This window comes from Mustela nigripes, chromosome 15, assembly GCF_022355385.1.
Source record: "Mustela nigripes isolate SB6536 chromosome 15, MUSNIG.SB6536, whole genome shotgun sequence".
NCBI lineage: Eukaryota > Metazoa > Chordata > Mammalia > Carnivora > Mustelidae > Mustela > Mustela nigripes.
In genome coordinates, this window is record NC_081571.1 from 66426329 (window position 1) to 66447181 (window position 20853).

General features: G+C 38.4%; 2 long non-coding RNA genes across 2 annotated transcripts in view; one reads left to right on the forward strand and one right to left on the reverse strand.

Annotated features, from left to right (window-relative positions):
- The first annotated feature begins 721 nt into the window (after positions 1 to 721).
- The window catches only part of LOC132002764 (uncharacterized), a 70013-nt gene continuing 49881 nt past the window's right edge, over positions 722 to 20853 (forward strand). Inside the window, exon 1 of the long non-coding RNA XR_009400006.1 lies at positions 722 to 830. This is a non-coding gene — a long non-coding RNA (uncharacterized LOC132002764). The remainder of the gene's footprint in view (positions 831 to 20853) is intronic.
- Positions 12673 to 20853, reverse strand: part of LOC132002765 (uncharacterized) — a 43043-nt gene continuing 34862 nt past the window's right edge. Inside the window, exons 2-3 of the long non-coding RNA XR_009400007.1 lie at positions 13568 to 13747; positions 12673 to 12948 (exon numbers count right to left, since the gene is read on the reverse strand). This is a non-coding gene — a long non-coding RNA (uncharacterized LOC132002765). The remainder of the gene's footprint in view (positions 12949 to 13567; positions 13748 to 20853) is intronic.

Genomic DNA, 20853 nt, shown 5'->3' on the forward strand with positions numbered 1-20853 from the left:
ATTAATCTCTGTTAGTTCCTCCTCCTCTAGGTTGCCAATATAGAATACAAATAAAAAGCTAAGGAGACATTCAGTTTATATAAAAGCCTATTTCATGCCACTTGGTTTCAAGGGGGAAAATAATCACGGGCAGAATCATTTTGGAATAATTTTTCAAGGAAAACTGTGAACACTGGTGTAGATTCCTTCACAGAAGTTAGGAAAGCATCGGTCTCTTTGTGATGTAAAAAGCCAGAGTGGCTGTTATGGGATTCCATTTGCCCTTTGACCTCAAAGCCTCTGGAGCCAGTCACTTGTTGTGACCTTTGACCTTTGGCAAATCGCCACCCTGACACTCTGTTTTGCTTGATTTTTACTACCTATCACAAAAGGTCTTCCCCCCTCTGCAATACAGAAACAGAAGCCATGCAAATGTTTGAAAATAGTTTTATCAGCCAACAATCTGGCAAAGAAAAGACAGGTATCAAAAACCAAAAAAAAAAAAAAAAAGAAAGAAAGAAAGAGAAAGAAAACACAAAGCTTGAAGGCAAAAGCTCTAACATTTAAGGTGTCCTCCAGTGGAGTAGATTGATTTTCAGGGACTGTGATGCGAACAGCTGGCCACATGTTTCCTCTTTCAGAATCTTTGTTTTCTTTGATGGAAAATGTGATGAGGTCAGTGCTTTTATAAATTGTGATTCTGATATTTTGCAGGACGGTCGTTAAATACCGCGGACCGCACCCCTGCAGCTGCTTGTTCATCAACACTTCCTTTTAGCCACTCTCTAGATGGCTTCCATCCTCAAAGAAATGCAATTCCTGTGATCAGGAGTGCGGAGTGTGAGTGAAAGGTGAGTGTGCGTCTACACTGGGAGTATTTAGTATCGGAGCCAGTTCAGGTACAGATGAGGAAGGCAGGCTGCTGTAGCTTTCATTTTTTCCTTATTTATTGATTGATTTAAATTCAATTAGCCCGCATACAGTACATCTAGTTTCAGATGTAGTTTCAATGATTCATCAGTTGCCTATTGAGTTACTATATCGTGTATTACTCATTTCAGGGGTAGAATTTAGTGATTCATCGGTTGCACAGAACACCCAGGGCTCATCACGTCACATGCCCTCCTTGATGCTCGTCCCCTGTCCCCCTCCTCTCTAGTAATCCTCAGTTTCCTTCCCATAGTTAAGAGTCTCTCGTGGTCTGTCTCCCTCTCTGTTTTTATCTTATTTTATTTTTCCTGCCCTTCCCCTATGTTCATCTGTTTTGTTTCTTAAATTCCACATGTGAGTGAAATCATATGGTATTTGTTTTTCTCTGACTTATTTCCCTCAGCATAATACCCTCTTGTTCCAAACATGCTGGCAGTTCAGCTTTAAAAATGTATGTAGGAGCCATCTAGATTGAATAGTCAATTACTTAATATAGACAGTTCGGAATCCTAAATATACCTTAGCCTTTGTGATATCTACTGTTAAGAATCTATTCATAGCGGCGCCTGGGTGGCTCAATGGGTTAAGCTTCTGCCTTCAGCTCTGTTCATGATCTCAGGGTCCTGGGATCGAGCCCCACATCGGGCTCTCTGCTCAGTGGGGAGCCTGCTTCCCCCTCTCTCTCTACTGCCTCTCTGCCTACTTGTGATCTTTCTCTCTCAGACAAATAAATAAATAAAATCTTTAAAAATAATAATTATTTAATACACACTCCTGATTGGTAACAAACAAATGATTTCAGTTTTCAGAAGTCTTCCTTTCTAATCCTCTATCTTGTTTGGTTGCTTTTGTTTTAAGCAAATAATAGGGTAGGAAAGCTTGAAGGCGTAAACTAATAAAAACATCAAAAGGGCTCGACACAACAAAAAGTGATGTGTATTTTTTTTTCATCTAGAGGAAAACAAATAGAATCTCTTGCATTATAATATTCTAGGATTTAGCACTTAGGAAATACTTTTATGGTTATTTTATTTCCTAGGTAACATGGAGATTCTTATTTTTTCTTTTCATATTAAAATTGAAGTTTTTTCCTATTTATTTGGGGCACAGTCTTATTTTTAGCTATTTTCACTGGCTTTTAGCTTTCATCCATAATCCATCTTTTTGCTTGTCCTGACAGTTTCTCTTTGTCTAAGGATCAAAGGAGGTGTTTGATAATTTGAAAATACAGTGAGAAATAGTACTTTAATGAAGTTAGGTCTGGGTGAACCAATATACCTAGTTTAATCAGAATTTAGAAGGAAAAGTAAGTTTGCCAAAAAAAAAAAAAAAAAAAGTATTCAAAAAAAAAAAAAAAAAAAGGAGTTTACCAAATACTCAAGAAAATCTAGTTAAAACCTTTACAACAAAGATTTTCAATATTCATAATTCATTTAAAAGAGAGTTGAGGGCACCTGGCTGGCTCAGTTGGTAAGAGCATGTGACTCTTAGCCTCAGTGTCATGAGTTCAGGCCCCACACTGAGTCGTAGGACCTAATTAAAGTAAAAAAATAATAATAATAAATAATATTTTAAAGATTTATGGAAGTTGAAATCAAAATCTCTCCTAAAAGTCTTAGCACAAAGCTGTTTATAGAAGTGTATCTGCAATCTAGACTTTTCACGATCTCTAGACAGAAGGGATTAGACAAAAAGGTGTCCAAATGTTAAAATATCACCCTTTCTGAGTTAAAGGTAGAGTAAATTGGAGGGGCTACAAACTGTCCATTGGTACGTTATCTCAATGTATTGTGACATAGCATGCTTTCTGAATCTACATTTTCCTAGTTTTCACATCTATCGCTGCAGTACCAAGAAGTTCCTCCAGTGATCAGGATCTCTTCCCCTGGGCTCTCAGCTAAGTGTCCTATGGCTGCAAATTAGAAATCTCAGAATTAAATCTTCATTATCTTTCCACTGGACTATTTATGATTTCCTGTGCAGCTAGTCTTCAGTAACACTTAGCCATGTGGAAATGTGGGTAGCTATTGCATACTTACCTGAAAATGTTTTGGGGTCTGAAAGTTGAGTTGATGGAAAATAAGTCAACTAGTGAATTTCGCAGAAATCTGTCACACATGTTACTTGAATAAGGCAAGTAAAGGAAGAGCATTATCCATGTTTTGTTTCCCCCTATGTTAAGCCATTCGAATAATGCTGTCACTCACTTTCTCCTTTTTCCTGAGGAATGGGGTCCAGAATTTTTAGAGCTATGATTTAAAAATAATAATAATACTATGAAAGATTATGAACAGATGAATTTTACTTAAGGTTTGTTTAAGGCTACCAATAACAGCAGCATTTCTTAAGACCCCTTTGATCTTACATAGTAGATACAATGTGTATCTACTATGGACTTTCTCCAGACCAACATTTTGAAATGCGAAAGATCAGCCTCACTGGTCTTCCCTCCTAACCACCCCACTCCAGCCCCCCACCCTAGTCCTGCTTAAAATATTTCTGTGGCTATCCATTCAGATAGAGTAGGATCTTTCAACATTTGCTACAGTTGGATTGATTATAATTCTTTGGATAATTTTTGTTCTTCCGGGGGAACTGTTTATTCATTTTAGAAGGCTTAACCTGATCTCTACTCCCTAGATGCCAGTATCACCTTCCCCAAGTGTTGGCAACCAAAAATAGCTCCAGACATTGCTAAATGTCCCCTAAATTGTCCCCATTTGAGAATCATTGACACAGTGATTAAATCCTTAAGAGAAGTGTTCATGTGGTGTTTTCCTACCTACCTTGGTCAGAGTTCTCCAAAGAAATAAAACCAATAGGATCTGTGATATATATAGAAAGATATTTATTGGGGTGCCTGGGTGGCTTAGTCGGTTAAGTATCTGCCTTCAGCTCAGGTCATGATCCCAGGGTCCTGGGATCGAACCCCACATCAGGCTCCCTGCTCAGTGAGGAGTCTGCTTCTCGCTCTGCCCATTCCTCTATCATGCTCTTTCTCTCTTAAAGAAATAAAATCTTTAAAAAAAAAAAAAAAAAGACACTAATTATAAGGAGTTGGCTCACATAATTATGGAGGCTAGTAAGTCCAAACCTGTAGTATGTACTGATAGGCTGGAGACCCAGACAGGCCAACAGTGAAGATGAAGTCAGAGACAGTTAGCTAGAAAATGCATCTCCCTCAGTGATCGCTTCCCACGATCCCTAGGCTTCAGACATGCAGATCTTTCAGTTCCTTGAATCTATGTTCTTTCCCATTGTAGGGTCTTTGCACATGATATGCCTGGCCCTGCTTCCTCCCTTCCCCATCCAAACCTTACCCTAGAGAAGTCACCGCTCCTCTTACTCGCCCTCAGTCACTCTTCCGAGAATTCTGTGCAATCTTCCTGAGTGGGTATAGTCTCCCTGCAACTTACTCTCATAGCACTTAGGCATCTTCTTCACAGCACTTACTGCTATAAATCCTTTGGAGCTTTTTAAATTCTTATCTTGCTCTGTATCCTGAGCATCTAACATATAATAAATATTTGTCAAATTTCTGTTGACTGATTGAATAAACGAATTAGCATTTACACAAAATATGCCCTTCCTTTTCAGATGATTATTGGCTTACTGACATCGTGATGCTCTAAATCACAAACTTGTATGCCATGAATATTAGAAAGTTATTATAGCAATCAGCATTCTTACTTGACAAACTTCCTTTGTCAGCTATCCATGGGACTGCTGGAGAAATTACTAATGCCCTAGATTCCACTGCCACCATTTTTTATCCCAGTACTTGGAGCACTGTAATATCACTTTATGCACTGTAGCATAAAATGCACAATGAACATGTGTATAGACACTTCATACATTTAAGGATTTAATGACTTAGGCAAAGGTCGGTATGCCAATGATCAATTTCTTGCCTCCATTCTTTAAATTCACCCTTTATTGCCCTGCTTTGTGATACTGGAGTTGGAATCAGTGCAGATTTCTCCTTTACCTGCTGGCTCCATGTTAAGCTTTGTCATTTGAGGGTGTCCAGGGAGAGTACCAGAGGAAGAGACTTTTCTTTTGATTTAGTTGCTTCCTCTCTTCTTGCTCCTAGAGCTCAGACACCAAAGGTGATGGGGAGGGAGATGGGGGACAGAGCACACATCCTCCACCGCTGGTGCTGGACACCAGTGGAAGGTTTTCTGAATGCTAGTCTGCTCGAATTTCCTACATGCCATCCCCTGCCTACTGGCTGTGACAGGAGTTGGCCTAGACAGTATAATGACCTTCTCTGTCAGCCAGCGGGTCCAGCTACACTCTCTCCAATGAAGTCTAAATCTCAGCATTGCAGAGAATGCCCCACTCCAAGTGTGTTCCTTCTGTAGGTACAATTTCTCAGCCCGAGGTTTGTCTTTGAATTCTCTTTTGTCGCCTCTTAATGGCTGGCTACTCACCTCATAACCAGTTAATAATTCTTTGCATTAAGTATCCTCTCTTCAAATGACTGGTGTGGATTCTCTTTCCTTCCTAGACCTTGCCTACTACGGTAGACCAACGAATAAAAAGTTTGAATACAGACACACAAACACATAGGTGTAGTCTTAAATCAAAGCTATTCCAGGAAGAAAAATGTAGCAAGCAGAACTTTTTAAGGACCTGCTATAATGACTAGAATCCAAGAAGCAGAGTTTTATGCTGCTGGATGGAGCCCAAGAAGTCACTAATGCCCTTGCTTTCCAGCTGAAGCATCTCAGTCACTGAGAGGTTAAGTGACTTCATTTACTGAGTGGTGAGTGGATGCCAGCCCCCAGGGACCTGAGAGGAGGCACCCCCTCCATGAAATGCCCCTGCTCCCTGTGAGGACACTCTCCAGGAACTTCACCAGATGACTCACTGGCTTTTTTATGAGGACCCCAGGGAGGGAGAATTTCTCTCAAATCTGAGTACCAGGAATAAGTATGTCTTTTCTGAGTGACCGGACCGGATTTAGCTCATGGACAGTATGAATCATGTGATGTCTTGTTTCCCATTTAGAATGGTGGCCCAAAAGCTTGGCGACAAATCAGTGGCCCTCTCCTAAGGGGGCAGTGTCTCATAAGAGTCACACATTTTGCATTCCCACCCCTGCTCTGGCTTAATCCAGTTGTTTTCTCCTGTGCTTTTCCATTTGCCTTCTTTGCCTCATGTGTTTATTATTGCTGTCCTATCATTCTTCAGACTCTGGGATACCGCCCCTTAAAAAGAGGTTGGCTGCAAACAAAATATTGGAGTACAAGTGTTCAATTTTCCTTGTGTGAACATCAGCACTCTTTTTCTAACAGTGTTTTGCCAATGTGTAAAAGAATTTAAATACTTTCTCCCAAGAACAGGCACAACCCAGGTGCCCATAAGCCGTTCATTCGCGTATTTCAAAATCTCCCCTGCCACTTGCTTACCTACTTATATGTTTAATAAACTTCCAGTGTCGTATCCAAAGAATAAAAATTGTTCGATTTAGCTACTTCTTAGCAGGTCTTTCAAAGCAAAGATATTCCAGTTGCTAAAACTTGACTATCGCAAAGCTGACGGTAGACTCAGAAAGGATAGACAGTTTCTTTCTTCTTATCTGTTCATTGAAACACAGTGTCCCAAGTTGTTTTGTTTCAAGGATGGTCATTTAGCAGTATTCCACAAAATGTAGGAAAAGAAAATCTCTGTCCTTCTTCTTTGCTTTTGTGCTCTTACTACTTTTCTTCTTGCCGAATAAGCACCTTCCTTTTCGTGTGTCTCCCACGGATGGTGAGAGACGGCTAGTCAAGACCTTATTTACACCTGGATCCCCTTGTGGTTTTGTGCTTCTGTAGCCTGATTTCTACATTTAACCATTTATCATGGGCCACAACTCAGACTCCAGAGTACAAAATAAATATTTGCTGAGTAAATCCTCAGAGCCGCTACCAAAAATGGGAAATGTTGGAGACAAAGAAGCAATCGCAGAAAATAAAGTAACTGCAGCTGTGGAAATAAAGAAACTGCACGATATTCCTCCTTTTCTCCCCATCATTCTTCCAGAGAGAGAGAAATTTTGTTTCTCTGTACTGAAGCTGAAAACCAATATACATTTGGCTTTGTCTGGTTTCAGAGAAATAATCTACACAGTGTTTTTCTTGTTTTCCTTTTCTTCAGAGAAACCCAGACACTTACTGCCATTGTTAAATATTCATTCTTGTAAGCATCTATGTGAAAATTTGCCAAAGCTTTGTGCTACAAATATACCAGGTAGTCTATTGGCTCCTATCCCAGAAAACCTTCAGTGAAACAAGGTTAGTCAAATTGGCCTACAGACCAACCTAATGGGGGGAATTCTGGGAAACAGGCCACAGAAACTTCCTTATATATATAAGGAAGAAGTTAGAATGAGGCAATAGGGAACTAATGCCTCTGCTCTTCTCTTGATGTAACCGGTCTAAGACGGAGCCTTCCTGCAGTCTCTTACTTAACTCTGAGTGTGGCTAACAGATAAGCAAGCCAGAGAGCCCTTTTAATTATCAGATTTCCCATTTATTTCAGAAAATATAAGATCAATTTTCCATGCGATTCAATTGACTTACTGGGCTAATGCCCTTCGTGCCTTTTAATATATTCTTGTGCCTTTTTCTGTTACTCTTGATCTTCAAAACTGAAGTCTTCGTTTCACTTAGGGCTCTTTTGGGATGAAGAGCTGATCTAAACTAGTGAGGAATGGACCTTTATTTTCCACATCCTAAGTTCTTCACCCTAACTGAGCTAACAAATCAAAGTAGACAAAGGAATCAGGGAAAACACATTTCAAATACCCTGTCCTATTGGTTGATATTTATCAGAAGAGGCTATTAGATTTTCAAGTAAATACTGGTCTTGAAAGTGAATTCTATTTGAAAATATTCATAGGAAAATGTACTTTTGGTTTTTAGTGTTATCAACCATGTAAAAATTACAGTTGAGTACTTTTAGAACATTTTAACCAAACTGTCTTTGCCGGAAGTTTATAATCCTTTGCTTCCAAAAAGCACACTCGTTGTGTGAGTTCTTCTGGCATGATGATGTAGGATCAGGCAGTGATCTAGTAGCACAGCAGAAACAGAGCTTTCTGGATCCTGTGCACAGAGAGGAGCCAAGTGAAGCTTAACTTAGGTTGAAATATGCTGCAGTTACATTTGTTCCTGCTCTGTATGGTCAGCTCACTTCTGATCAGATGTGGAATCCTTGAGGAATTAAATCAGAATCAAACTTCCCACTAGAGAGCCTGTCCCAGTTAACATGGCATTGACCCTAAGGGATGCATTGCCTGAGCTTCCCCTTGGCAACCACAGAAGTTCCTCAAAGGCCATTTGCAGGATAATGTGAGCAAGTAAATAGAAAAGAAGCATGGCTTGCACAGTACTTAGTAATATAAATATGACAATTCCTGTTGCTATTTTTGACTATTGCAGAAGTACAGTGGGAATAAGGAAGCATGGAAAAAGCAATGGCTTAAGTGTGCTTAGTTTTGGGGTGAAGGTAGAGATAAGGGTTGGTGCAGATAAAAATAAATGATTCTGTTGCCATGGTTTCCTTCTTTATAAATTCTTCTCAACATGAATTGCTGTTGTTGTGTTTAATTTTAGACTCGTGCAGATTTTTGACAAATAAAAATTCCTATACATTTGAGAAATGGTTTTTCAAAAGCTGTAGGAAAGGTTTTCGACAGTCTGGCTTAAACATTTCTGAGCAAAATAACCTTCAGGGTTCTGGCTTTAGACAACTACCAAAGGAAAATGAATAAAGAGAATTAGAAGTTGGAGAACCCTTAAGACTGGGTTAAGGTTAAGACTGTGTTTAACCTTCTGGTTAAAACATGAGTTCATATTATTGCAACATTTAAGGGCATGTTGAGTATTAAGGACTACCTCTCAGAACCATAGGAAGACAGGTCCCTCTGTTGAGATAGCTTTTTTGACAACCAGCTCATAAAGGATTATAGGTACAGAACATTAATTCAGATAAATATGCATTCATTAAATCAAAGTCCCTAATTGTGTTTTCAAAGTATGTGATATTACTTCAAATATGATTCGGTTTTCTTGAATAGGGAACCAGGAATCCTTGTAATTTATACCTGCTTTAAAATAGCTATGTTTCACTTTTTAAAAATTCATAATAGTTATTTCAGATTTGGAAAACATAAATAAAAATGAAGAGTTGACTTTCCCAAAGGAATTATTTTTTCCTTATGCACTTATTACAGGGTGGTTTAAATAGTTCAATTCCCTACCATATTTAAAATAAGAGCTTATTTTTTAGTTATAATATAAAGAGAATTAAAATGTTATAGTGAGAAAATTTAAATACTTAACAATGGAAAAAAAAGAACAAGAAGCTCATTAAGGTTATAAAAGAATTTTTTTTAAGATTTTATTTATTTATTTGACAGACAGAGATCACAAGTAGGCAGAGAGGCAGGCAGCAAGAGAGGAGGAAGCAGACTCCCCACCGAGTAGAGAGCCCAGTGTGGGGCTCGATCCCAGAACCCTGGGATCACAATCTGAGCCAAAGGCAGAGGCTTTAACGCACTGAGCCACCCAGATGCCCCTATAAAATTTTTTAACAATACTTTTAACACACTTGACCTAATTTACCTAATATGCAGCAAAGCAACAACTGTAGAATATGCATTCTTTTTCAAAGAAACAACAAGTGCTGTTGATTTTAGCCATTCTAATAAGTCGTGAGATAATATCTCATTGTAGTTTTGGTTTGCATTTCTCTGATGATGAGTGATGTTGAGCGTCTTTTGTGTCTGTTGACCATCTATCTGTATGTCTTGTTTGGAGAAATGTCTATTCATGTCTTCTGCCCATTTTTTAATTGGATTTTTTGGGGTTCCTTTTTTGGTGTGAGTTGCATTAGTTATATATTTTGGATATTAATCTTTCATCAAATACATAATTTATAACTATCTTCTCCCATTCTGTAGGTTGTCTTTTGTTTCATTGATTGTTTCTTTCATTGTGCAGAAGCATTTTCTTTTGATATAGCCCCAATGGTTTATTTTTGCTTTTGTTTCCCTTGCCTCAGGAGACATATGTAGACAAACATTGCTAGGGCCAATGTCAGAGAGATCACTGCCTGTGCTCTCTTCAAAAATCTTTATGATTTCAGGCCTCATATTTAGGTCTTTGATCCATTTTGAACTCTGTGTGTGTGTGTGTGTGTGTGTGTCTGTGTGTCTGTGGTATTAAAAAGCGGTTCAGTTTCATTCTTTTGCATGTAGCTGTCCAGTTTTGCCAACCCCATTTATTAAAGAGACTGTTTTTGGTTTTTTCCCCCCCCAATTGTATATTCTTTCCTACTGGTGTAGTCAATAGGAAAAATAGTATGGAGGTTCCTCAAGGAGTTAAAAATAGAACTACCCCCAAAATGCAGAAACAGTAGTTCAAAAGGACTCATGCAACCCTGTGTTTATTGCCGCATTATTTATAATAGCCAGCTTATGGAAACAGCCCAAGTGTCCATTGATAGATGAATGGATAAAGAAAGTGGTGTATGTATATGTGTGTGTATATATATATATATATACATACACACAGTCATATATATATATAGAGAGAGAGAGAAATATATTACTGAGAAATATTAATCAACAATCAAAAAGAATGAAATCTTGCCATTTGCAATGATGTGGATGGAGATAGAGAGTATAATGCTAAGTGAAATAAGTCAGTTAGAGAAAGACAAATACCATATGATTTACTCTATGTGGTATTTAAGAAACAAAACAAGCAAAGGAAAAAGAGAGAGAGAAACAAGAAAACGAAGAAAGGGATTCTTTTTTTTTTTTTAAGATTTTATTTATTTATATGACAGAGATACAGAGATCACAAGTAGGCACAGCGGCAGGCAGAGAGCGGGGAGGAAGCAGGCTCCCTGCTGAGCAGAGAGCCGGATGTGGGGCTCAATCCCAGAACCCCGGGATCCTGACCTGAGCCAAAAGCAGAGGCTTTAACCCACTGAGCCACCCAGGCACCCCAAGAAACAGATTCTTTTTTTTTTTTTTTTTAAGATTTTTATTTATTTATTTGACAGACAGAGATCACAAGTAGGCAGAGAGGCAGGCAGAGAGAGAGGAGGAAGCAGGCTCCCTGCCGAGCAGAGAGCCCGATGTGGGGCTCGATCCCAGGACCCTGGGATCATGACCCGAGCCGAAAGCAGAGGCTTTAACCCACTGAGCCACCCAGGCACCCCAAGAAACAGATTCTTAAATAGAGAGAACAGATTGATGGTTATCAGAGGCGACATGGGTGAGAGGAGAGGTAAAATATGGGATGAGGCTTAAGGAGGGCACATGAAGTGATGAGAATTGGGTGATGTATAGCAGTGTTGAATCACTATATTGTACACCTGAAGCCAATATAACACTGTATGTTAACTATAATGGAATTAAAAGTTAATAAAAAATTACTAAATAAAAAGGTTGAGAAAAAAAAGAAAAGTAGAAATCAGTAACAGTCCAATCACTATGAAACCACCTTATGTTTGGAAATTAAGTAATAGATCATAAAAAAAGAAACAGGAGCTTTTACAGCCTACGGGTGGGAGTCCAGATTGGTTCCATTATATTTGAGAACAGACAGGGTCTAATGAAACTAAAATATACATGTCCATTGGTACAGCAGTTCCACTCCTAAGAAAGTACTCAAGAGAAATGCGTACATATGTTCATCAAAACACATGTTCAAAAATGTTTATGGCAACACGATTTGAAATAGCCCAACACTAGTTAGATCATTCCCCTCAAATGATCATCAAACCATTATAATGGATAATAGTGGCATATTCGTAATATGAATTCAGTATATTGTCATGTGAAGATGAATGAGCTGTTGATATCTGTAACAACTTGGATAATTATCAGTTTTGAGTAAATAATTCAAAAGTATACATCCCTTGTGATCTTGCCTGTATCAAGTTTTTCTATATAATTTGTGTTGATGGATATCAGGATAGTAGTTCCCTTTGGGGAAGAAGGAAATCGTGAATGACTATGAGAAGGGCAAAAGGGGGCCTTTGGGGTACAAGTAACATTTTATTTCTTGACCTGGGTTGTGATTAACCAATGTGTTCATTTTGTGAAAATTCATCAGGCTTTACTCAGAATTTACACAGCTTTCAGTATATATATTGTTAACTTGAAAACATGAGGCACATTATTTAAAATATCTTTAGTAATGGCAAATGATCCCTTCTTTGAGAATTTTACTCAATTTTTTGACAAAATCAAAGGTGATTTTTTTTTTGTAGTGTAAACATTTTATCTTAATTTCTTCAAATTTTTATTTAAATTCTAGTTAACATGCAGTGTAATATTGGTTTCAGGAGTAGAATTCAGTGATTCATCACTTATATACAGCATCCAGGGCTCAGCACAACAAAGGCCCTCCTTAATGCCTATCACCCATCTAGCCCATCCCCCACACACCTCCATCATCAACCCTCAGTTTGTTCTCTATGTTTAAGAGTCTCCTGTGGGGGTTTTTTTCCCCCTCACTCTCTTTTTTCTTCCCTCTCCCATCAAAGGTAATTTTGAAGCTGTTTAATGAATAATGAAACCAAGGAAGGGTAGTCTGACCAAAACGGAAATGCAATTATAATATAACGAGATTGATTCTTTTAAGAGACTGAGCAAATGGTCATAATATCATTTCAAAACACAACTTCCAAAAATTGTAATGAGTAGAAAACTGGTAGGAATAAGTGTAACGTAGGCAATTGTGCTATTTGTTCACATAGGTATGACTGCATGTACTTAATCTGGTTTTCCAAGACAGCTTCTCTTTTTGACCATTTCAACAATCTGGTGAAGGAAGGGCAACGATTTTGTGAGGGCAGGTGTATTCTCATCCCATCATCTTAAGTTTCTTCCTTCGCCTTCTTGGAGGAGAGGTGGAAGCAGAGGTAGGAGACCCCGAAGTCAATGAGGCAAGGCTACATATGCGGGATAGTGCTAGAGGCTGAACTCCGCTGGGTCTTCTTAGTTCTGCCCACTTCCCAGTCTTGTGCATTCTGAAGAGTAATAATAGTATCTGTATCTCTTTTTATCTTTGAGCTGTTTGCTTATCTACACTACTCTGTTGTGCAACATAGCATGTCAAGCTTCCAATCTTATATTAAACTAATACACAATTTTTAATATTTGTAGGGCAACAATTTTAATGTTAGAAGAACTAGCAATTTTGTATCTAGGTTTGTGCCATCCATGCACAATAAAGTTAATAAGAGCATTATAAAAATCAATATTTTCCTTGCACCATTGTTTCTGATGCCTTATAAAATCAAGCTTTTATTTCTTGGTGAATTTATCTGATGCCATTATTTTGTCATGGGGAATTGTACAGGTATTACAAGTGCAGAGTTCCTCTTTTAAAGTTGCTAACACATTTACTAGTGCTTGGGTGATACCCCAAGCTACTTTTGTTGATTATTCTGTCCTCAGAGAATTAGCTTAGGGCATGGACCTGTAACTTGCTTCCCTGCACAATGCATTTTACTGCTTCCCTGCACAATGCATTTTACATAGCGGATGATCAGCGGTATTTGTAGGAATGAATGAGTGAATGAATGAATGCTGTGGGTCACTAATTAGAGGAGAGACTCAGAGCATCCCGCTGCTTCAGAATCTTACCTAGAATATGAGGTATTTTCTCTGCCTTTTCTAAAAACATAAGCAGTTATGGTAGGCAGTACCACTGTGCTCCTGATGCCGCGCGTTCAGATATATGCAGATGATTCTCATTTTTACTGGTAGTTCAAGGTTTGTAGTTTTGTGATGCTCTTCTTTTTTAGTGTGTAGAATCCACATGACCTGTGGAAGACAATAGCTAGTAGAGATCACTAGAGCCAAAATAAGCTTTTGTAGATATATTTCAGAAAATAATGTTATCTTGGATTTCTTATGATGGGTGGGGGAAGATAATCCTTATTCTTTATCTTTCTTGTGCTATGTTTACAATTATGAGTTTAAAAGAAAAATGGTAGCATATGTTTTTATATATTTATATGTCTAAACAATTTTTACGTAACTTAGAGACTTCTTTCTCCAGCACTTCATTTTTCCCCAAATTTAGCTTATCCATCCCCCCAGTAAAGAAATGGCCAACTCAAAGGATTGTGAAGGCAGTATTTACTGAGGTAAGAGCTATGGGCAGGGTTAACATGGAGCCGTCCTACGATGTGGAGAACCCACTTAACATACAACCCAGCAGTTGTACTCTTGGGCATTTTTCCGGTAAAAAAGACTTGTGGTCACACAGAAACCTGTATACGAATATATGAATGTATATGAAAGTGTATTCCTAGAGGGCAGAGCAAGGCAGAATAGAGAAACCTGCCCATCTCTGCCATATGCGGATACTTTCTTTTAGTATTTCCCAGAGCCAGATTTTTCTTTATTTCTCTGAAATTTTCACTACATTTTTTTTTTCAGTTGTGTATGTATACTTCCGCTTGGCTAGGTCTGTGATCGGTATTTTTCTGTTCAACATAAACCTCTGTTTATAGTTTGTGTTCAGTAAACAAACACCATGTAAACTGCATACATTTTGTTTCTTAAGTTTTAATTAAAAGTATTTATCAATCCCTCATGATAAGCAAAGTATTGTGGTTAAGTCTTGCCAGAGATACGGTTAACAGTGAAGCGGGGTAGGGTTCCCTGACCTCAAAGTTATTCATAATCCTGTACAGAAGTTAGAAATAATTACCAAAAAATGCAGGCACGTGGAACAACTGCAAAGGAAGGAGCGCTGTGTCTTCAATCAGATTAAAATTCTAAATCGCAGTTTTGACTACAGACTCCACATATAACGCTAAATTTCCATCACAGTTGTGCAAATGTCTGCATTGCAATTGCAGTGAAAGAGATGCTCCTTCCTGATCTTCCACGGAATGTAGTTAATAGAGTCTTGTACCAGCTTTGCGCTTCTGAGGCAATTTAGTTTTCTTCCACTTTCTATCCTTTTCTTAGGGACAGGCAGGGTGGTGGCTCGGGCTGCGCAGTCCCCTTGTCCCTTTCACATGCTGCAGCGGTATCTGAGCTACATCAGCCCTTCACCCTTCATCCCTGACCAAGCCTTCTGCTATTTTTCTGCCTCTTCCCAACATTGGCAAAGAAACTCACTTAAAATTTGATTATTCCTGTCAGAAAAATAGAAAAGATTATGTATATCATCTATCAATTTTAGAAATGAAGGCCACATAGGACATCAGTGTGACATGAAAGCGTACCTTTCCATTGAAATTATGATTTTTTTGTGTAGCAGGAAGGATTCAACTGGGATTGTACTGAATGAAATAAACATAACCAACTTTGCAGTATTTCCATCTGTGAAAATGAAAACAGATCTGCATATCCTCTAAAATATTTATTTAGGCTTTTCCCCAAAAATGGTGTTTTCTTGCACTTGATTGTCGCCAGCGAATATAAAAAGTGAGAGCTTTTTCTAAAGGCTGGACCTAAACAAGAATTCCTATTAAGCAGCAAGAATCCAATAGTCATTGTTCTTTGTACTCAGTTGCCTTGCACAATGACTTTTAATTTGCCTGATTGCTGCTTTTAAAAAGAGGAAGAATCTGACTTACAATCAACATGATTTACTCAGTCTTACCAAAAACATTAATGAATAATAAAGTTTGGTTCCAATAATTTATACAGTATGAAGATGTCAAAAACAGTTCAAATTCTACTTGAAAATAGATTTACTTGACAACCCAGTCTAAATAGTACATATATTTTGAGTCTATTCGTTTTTAATAAAAGATAGTAGATATTTTGATCACAGTGTCTCCGCAGAATAATACCACTATTCTGCATTTTAAAAGAATCTTTATCTTGAAAAAGTTTGCATATCTTCCATCTCATTTTATCCTAATCCAGAGGCAGTAGAAATCCGTCCTGCAGATGAAGAATTGAGACAGAGACAAATGATTTGTTGTCCAAAGTGACATCTGCACAAGGGGCTGGCTGTGTGTGAACTCAAGACCCTAACATCCAGCGCAGCTCACTCAGGGTGGTCACAGCGCTGAAGGAGGCAACACGCCATGAGTAACAGAAAAGCTCACGCCTGCCTCTGCTCTGGGCAGCTGGTGGTCACTACCAATCTAAAGAAGGCTGCCACAGGCTGGCTTTAAAATTAGAAAGTCAGGAAGTAGCTAGAAAGGGCTTGGGCTTGTTTTCTGGGGTAGGCGGAAGTAGCGAGGATTCCTCCTAGCAGTATACTAAATTTTTCATTCCAAAATGACAGCTTTCTAAAGGAAATAAATAACCCCTCCATGCTGCACGTTTCCAGAGAGCCCTGTGGGAAAGGAACTCCAGCCCAGGGCGGGATGCGGCGGACAGGACAGGCTAGGGCAGGGGGTCGAAAGGAAAGGGACAGTGAGAGACACAGAGCCTGATGGTAGATGAGGGACAGTGAGAGAGACAGAGCCTGATGGTAGATGAGGGACAGTGAGAGACACAGAGCCTGATGGTCGATGGTGAGGACACAGGGCTGGGTAAGAAAAGAGTGCCGTTTAAAGAGGGGGATCTTAAAAAGATTGCGAGGAAAGCTAGAACAAAGCCCTTACATTAACACTCCTTGAAGATGAAGATACTGCAGCAAAAGCCTGTAAGCCTTCCAACGAGAAAGGTACGGTTTGTGATTAACTCGCAAACGAGGAAACATAGAAGGATTTACGTCCGCTAGCAAGCAGCATATCTGTAAACACGCGAGCTAAAATGTTTAATCACTTCTTCAATGTCCATTGTACCCAGTAGTTCCCTTTTTGTTACAAATCCCAAAGAGGTAACTTCAATCTGTTAGCCTTTGCCAAGCTGTGGGTGCTGGGTGGCCTCGGAAACAAAGCCGCAGCCAACTCATTTCAAGGAAGAGAAATGAAAAGTAACATCAAGTCCAATGTTTGTGGAGCTGGACAGCTTTGGAGAGGACTCAGTTGCCAGCTCCAGGCTCCTTAATCTCTTTCGTCTCAAATGAGGAAGAAAAACCTGTTCTCCCTGACTGCATTCCTTCTAAAAAAAATTCCTTTCTCATACCCAGATGGTGCCCTTTGAACTTAAAAGCTAGAGAACTTTGTTCCCCACTGTAAATCGTCCCCACGGCCATGTTGCTTTTCCATTTAGCTGCCAAGCTGGGGAGAATTGGCAGTTATACCGGACAATTAGCACTTTGAAATATTACACCACCACATATGTAACAGGTTAGCACAGTGCCTGGACAGGAGAGCACGCCACAAATGTTAGTGCCTTCCTTCCCTCTGGGCGCTCTACGAGGCAAGGTCTGTTTGCACTTCCACCACTGAGATGCAGGGAAAGGAGAATGGGGAAGTTGGTGTCTGATGTCCTAACAGGGATAGATGCAGAAAAAAAAGAAAAATATCAGAGAATGTGACTGGACCCTTCTTTCAAAACTCAGTTTTAGATTTATGGGTCATTAAGCAAACCCTGAAAAAAATCAAAGGGAGGAAAAGGACAACAGGAAATGGAGATACTAATATTGAAACCCCTGAAAACAGTCAATCACGTTTATCTCTGGTTGTAAAACAATCCACACTCTAAAATCTCACAGCCCAAAGTATCATAGACACTAACCAAAGACCTGTTAGTGGACTCTTTATTAATCATTAGGGATGGTTATAATTTTTCCCTAGCATTTTATTTAATACAATTCAAAATGTTGCCACCTAGAAGAAATAAGTAAAAGCAGTACTGTTATTTATATAATCTGTGAAAATAAGCACTAACCCACTCCTCTGGTCCCTGAATAAAACCAGACATATGGTGGGTATTAAAAAGCGAATGTAGTCTATCGCAACTTCATAAATTTTCTTTTTTTTTTTTTCATGGAAACTCTCACTTAAAAAGAATTTCTCTGCTTCAGTCTTCTTTTAAGAAATGAATTCTCTAAAACACTGCACACCCCTTCAGAAGTCCTTAATCCAGAGTAAAATGACTTCGAAAAGTATTCAGATTAACTTGGGAGTAATATGGCAGTTTACTAAGAAGTTAGTTAGTGGACCTTTCCATAATGGTTTCCTGACCAAAGGAGACAATTACCTCTAGCTTTACCCTGAGCTAATAAGTCAGGAGAAATTTGAGCCAGTGTTTACAGAGGACATACATAATCCAGATTGTTATACTAAAAAAAAAAAAAAAAAAAAAAAAAAAAATTGCATTGGGCTTGATTGAGCTTTCAGTTTAATGAAAAGAAGACTAGACAGGAGTCAAAAGTTGTGTTAGTCTTAGTTCTGTGAATGTGGACAGTACCTCTCTGAATCTCACTTCCCTCATCTATAAAACAGATAAAAGAATCTATTGTGCCTGTCTCTATATGGGAAGATTTCACAGCTATCATCAGATAGGCATTATTATTCACAGTCACGTGGTATTCATTTAACAAACATATTTTGAGAGTTTCTCCTTCCAGAGGGCTTTATTCCATGTGAATATTTATTATCATTAGGTGTAGCCAAAATCTCTGATGTTTCTGGAAAAAATAAGAAGGATTAAATCTCAGGTATTACAAAGCTCTCTTTATTCCTCTGACCTCGAAGCCCTTAGTTCTGGAAGTCCTGCCTATCCTCTCCATGCAGACTGCTTGATCTCACTTGGGGTAGGGAAAAAGATGCTTCTAAATTTAGTCTAAGTGGATTTAACATATGGCATCATACCTTCCCTGGGTCAAGAGGTCCAGTGTTTCTGGAAAACTAGAAAACAGATTTTGCTGGGCAGTAGAAATTGGAGAAGGCAGACCATTCAACTATTTGGAGAAAAACAGTGACTTGAAGATTTGTTTTTTTAAGCTAAATTTCTAAAAGAAAGCTATGCCCTAATGCTAAAAGGCTTCTTGATTTAGGCCTTTGAGAGATTTCCCTGATGGCATCTAAGACATATTAAATTATTTGGCATCTGGTACCTGTGTCAAATGGACTCTGCTCCAAGAGAGCTAATCAGGCTTGGACCTGGCAAATTATCCTTATTGGATTTGAGGATAAAAATAAATAGAAGCACAAGGAGTGTTAGAATAGGGGTTTTATTTTCCAAAGCCAAAGGGTCAAAGTCAACAAAAAGGCAAACGAGAAAGGAATAAGGAAGAAAACAGTGAAACTGAATAAGACTTTTAAGTTAGGAATAATTTTTAATAAAGAATGTGGTTCAAACCTTACAAATTTCTTAATAACAAAGACGTATCCTTACTTTTAAGTGAGCGTGGTGGCCTTTGTAGTAGCAAATGACAGCGGTGTGTATTTCCGTGAATTTTAAATACCCAGGAGTAAGAGACGGGTATGATCTACCATATTTCCTTCTTGCTTAAGTAAGACATAAGGATTGAAAAAGACCCAGCACATGCTTTTATATCTGTCATGGGATATCCACAATTACTAGCATTCCTATAAGGGTTTTTTTTTTTTTTTTTTTTTTTTTTCTGAGTTGAACCAGAGGTATAAAGGGAATCCGGAAAATAGCAGCTTTAGAGACTAGAGTAGTATAAAATCCAAAATAAAGGTGTATATTTGGGTCTGTGCAATGAAATGACTGCGGTAGGTGCCACTGTAAACTATGTGAATACTGCCATCTAATGCGTTGCTTAGAATCAGCAAGTGCATCAGAAATTATGCTGGAAAGCAGGGGAAACAGAAAATACCCACCTAATTAGAAATGCTGTTCTCAGGATTTTACTTTACATTAAATTGAATCCTGTATTTAAATAACTCATAGCTCATGTACTTTATTTTTCAGCACACTAAAAAGAGTACTGATTTTTCCAAAAACCAGCTAGCCCTATCTCTTCTCATTTCCAAAAAGTAGATTTTGTTGTTTATTTGTTTTACCAGTATTGTGTAGCAAAGAGTATTTAAATTAAGACATTTTCTATCTAAGGACTGTTTCTGTCTAAGGACTATTTTGTGGCTTGGAGAAAATAATCAAAACCTATCAATTTAAAAAATTAAAAAAGCTAGAAAAGAGCCAACAATGTGTCTTTCCTCAATGTGAGATGTGATTAAAATGTCAGATGTTATATTGGAAGCTATCAATCCTGTATCCACCATGGCCATTTACCTTGTTTCAAGACCACTTGGAAAATTTTTTTTTGAAAAACTGTTTACCATGAAGAAGGTAAAAGAAGCATCTCTCTCTCTTTCTCTCTCTCTCTCTCTCACACACACATATATATACACACACACTAGCAAAACTATCATAACTCCTCGTCTTTGGATAAAGAATATTTGGGTATAAAGTAAAGGTGTATGAACTTCTTTTATTGACATTTTGTTGAATGGGTTTACTAAAACTTCAAATGGTTCTCACAAAATCGTTTATATACAATCTATAGGCAAGTAAATTGGAGGACTCCTGTATTCATTGGTTTTGCTGCCAGGAAATAGTTGATGGTTATCTGACTGCAACAGTTCCCACCCCGGAGAAACTGAAAATCAAATTTACAAAGAAAAGATGAGTAGGGGGCCATGGGCTAAAATAGAGACAATGTGGTAAATTTGGTAAGTTTGGGGAAAGTGGGCTGCTCTAAACTTCCCACCTCAGCTGGGGTCAGTCCTTTATGTTAGTGGAAGATGTGTGCGGGTCTAGGATTTAAAGGCAGGTGTTTACATCGACAGTGGTAGACTGTTTAGAAAATAATTGCATTTGTACATTTGTTAATTCACTCAGTTTGCTGAGCTGAGACCCGTGAGGGATGGAGAGATCAAGTGAGAGGATGTTCCAGTGTTTTAAAACTTAACACCAGTAAGAGAAAGAAGACAACTTCACAAATACATAATGTCTGACTGGCTTTGAAAAGGCTTTAGTAGTTCACAGAGTAGGTGCTCGGTAATTATTTATTTTGATGTTTGCATGTGTGGATAATCATTTGGATTAATAAATAAGTGAATTGTGAATCTGCTCCATAGAGGGGTTATGGA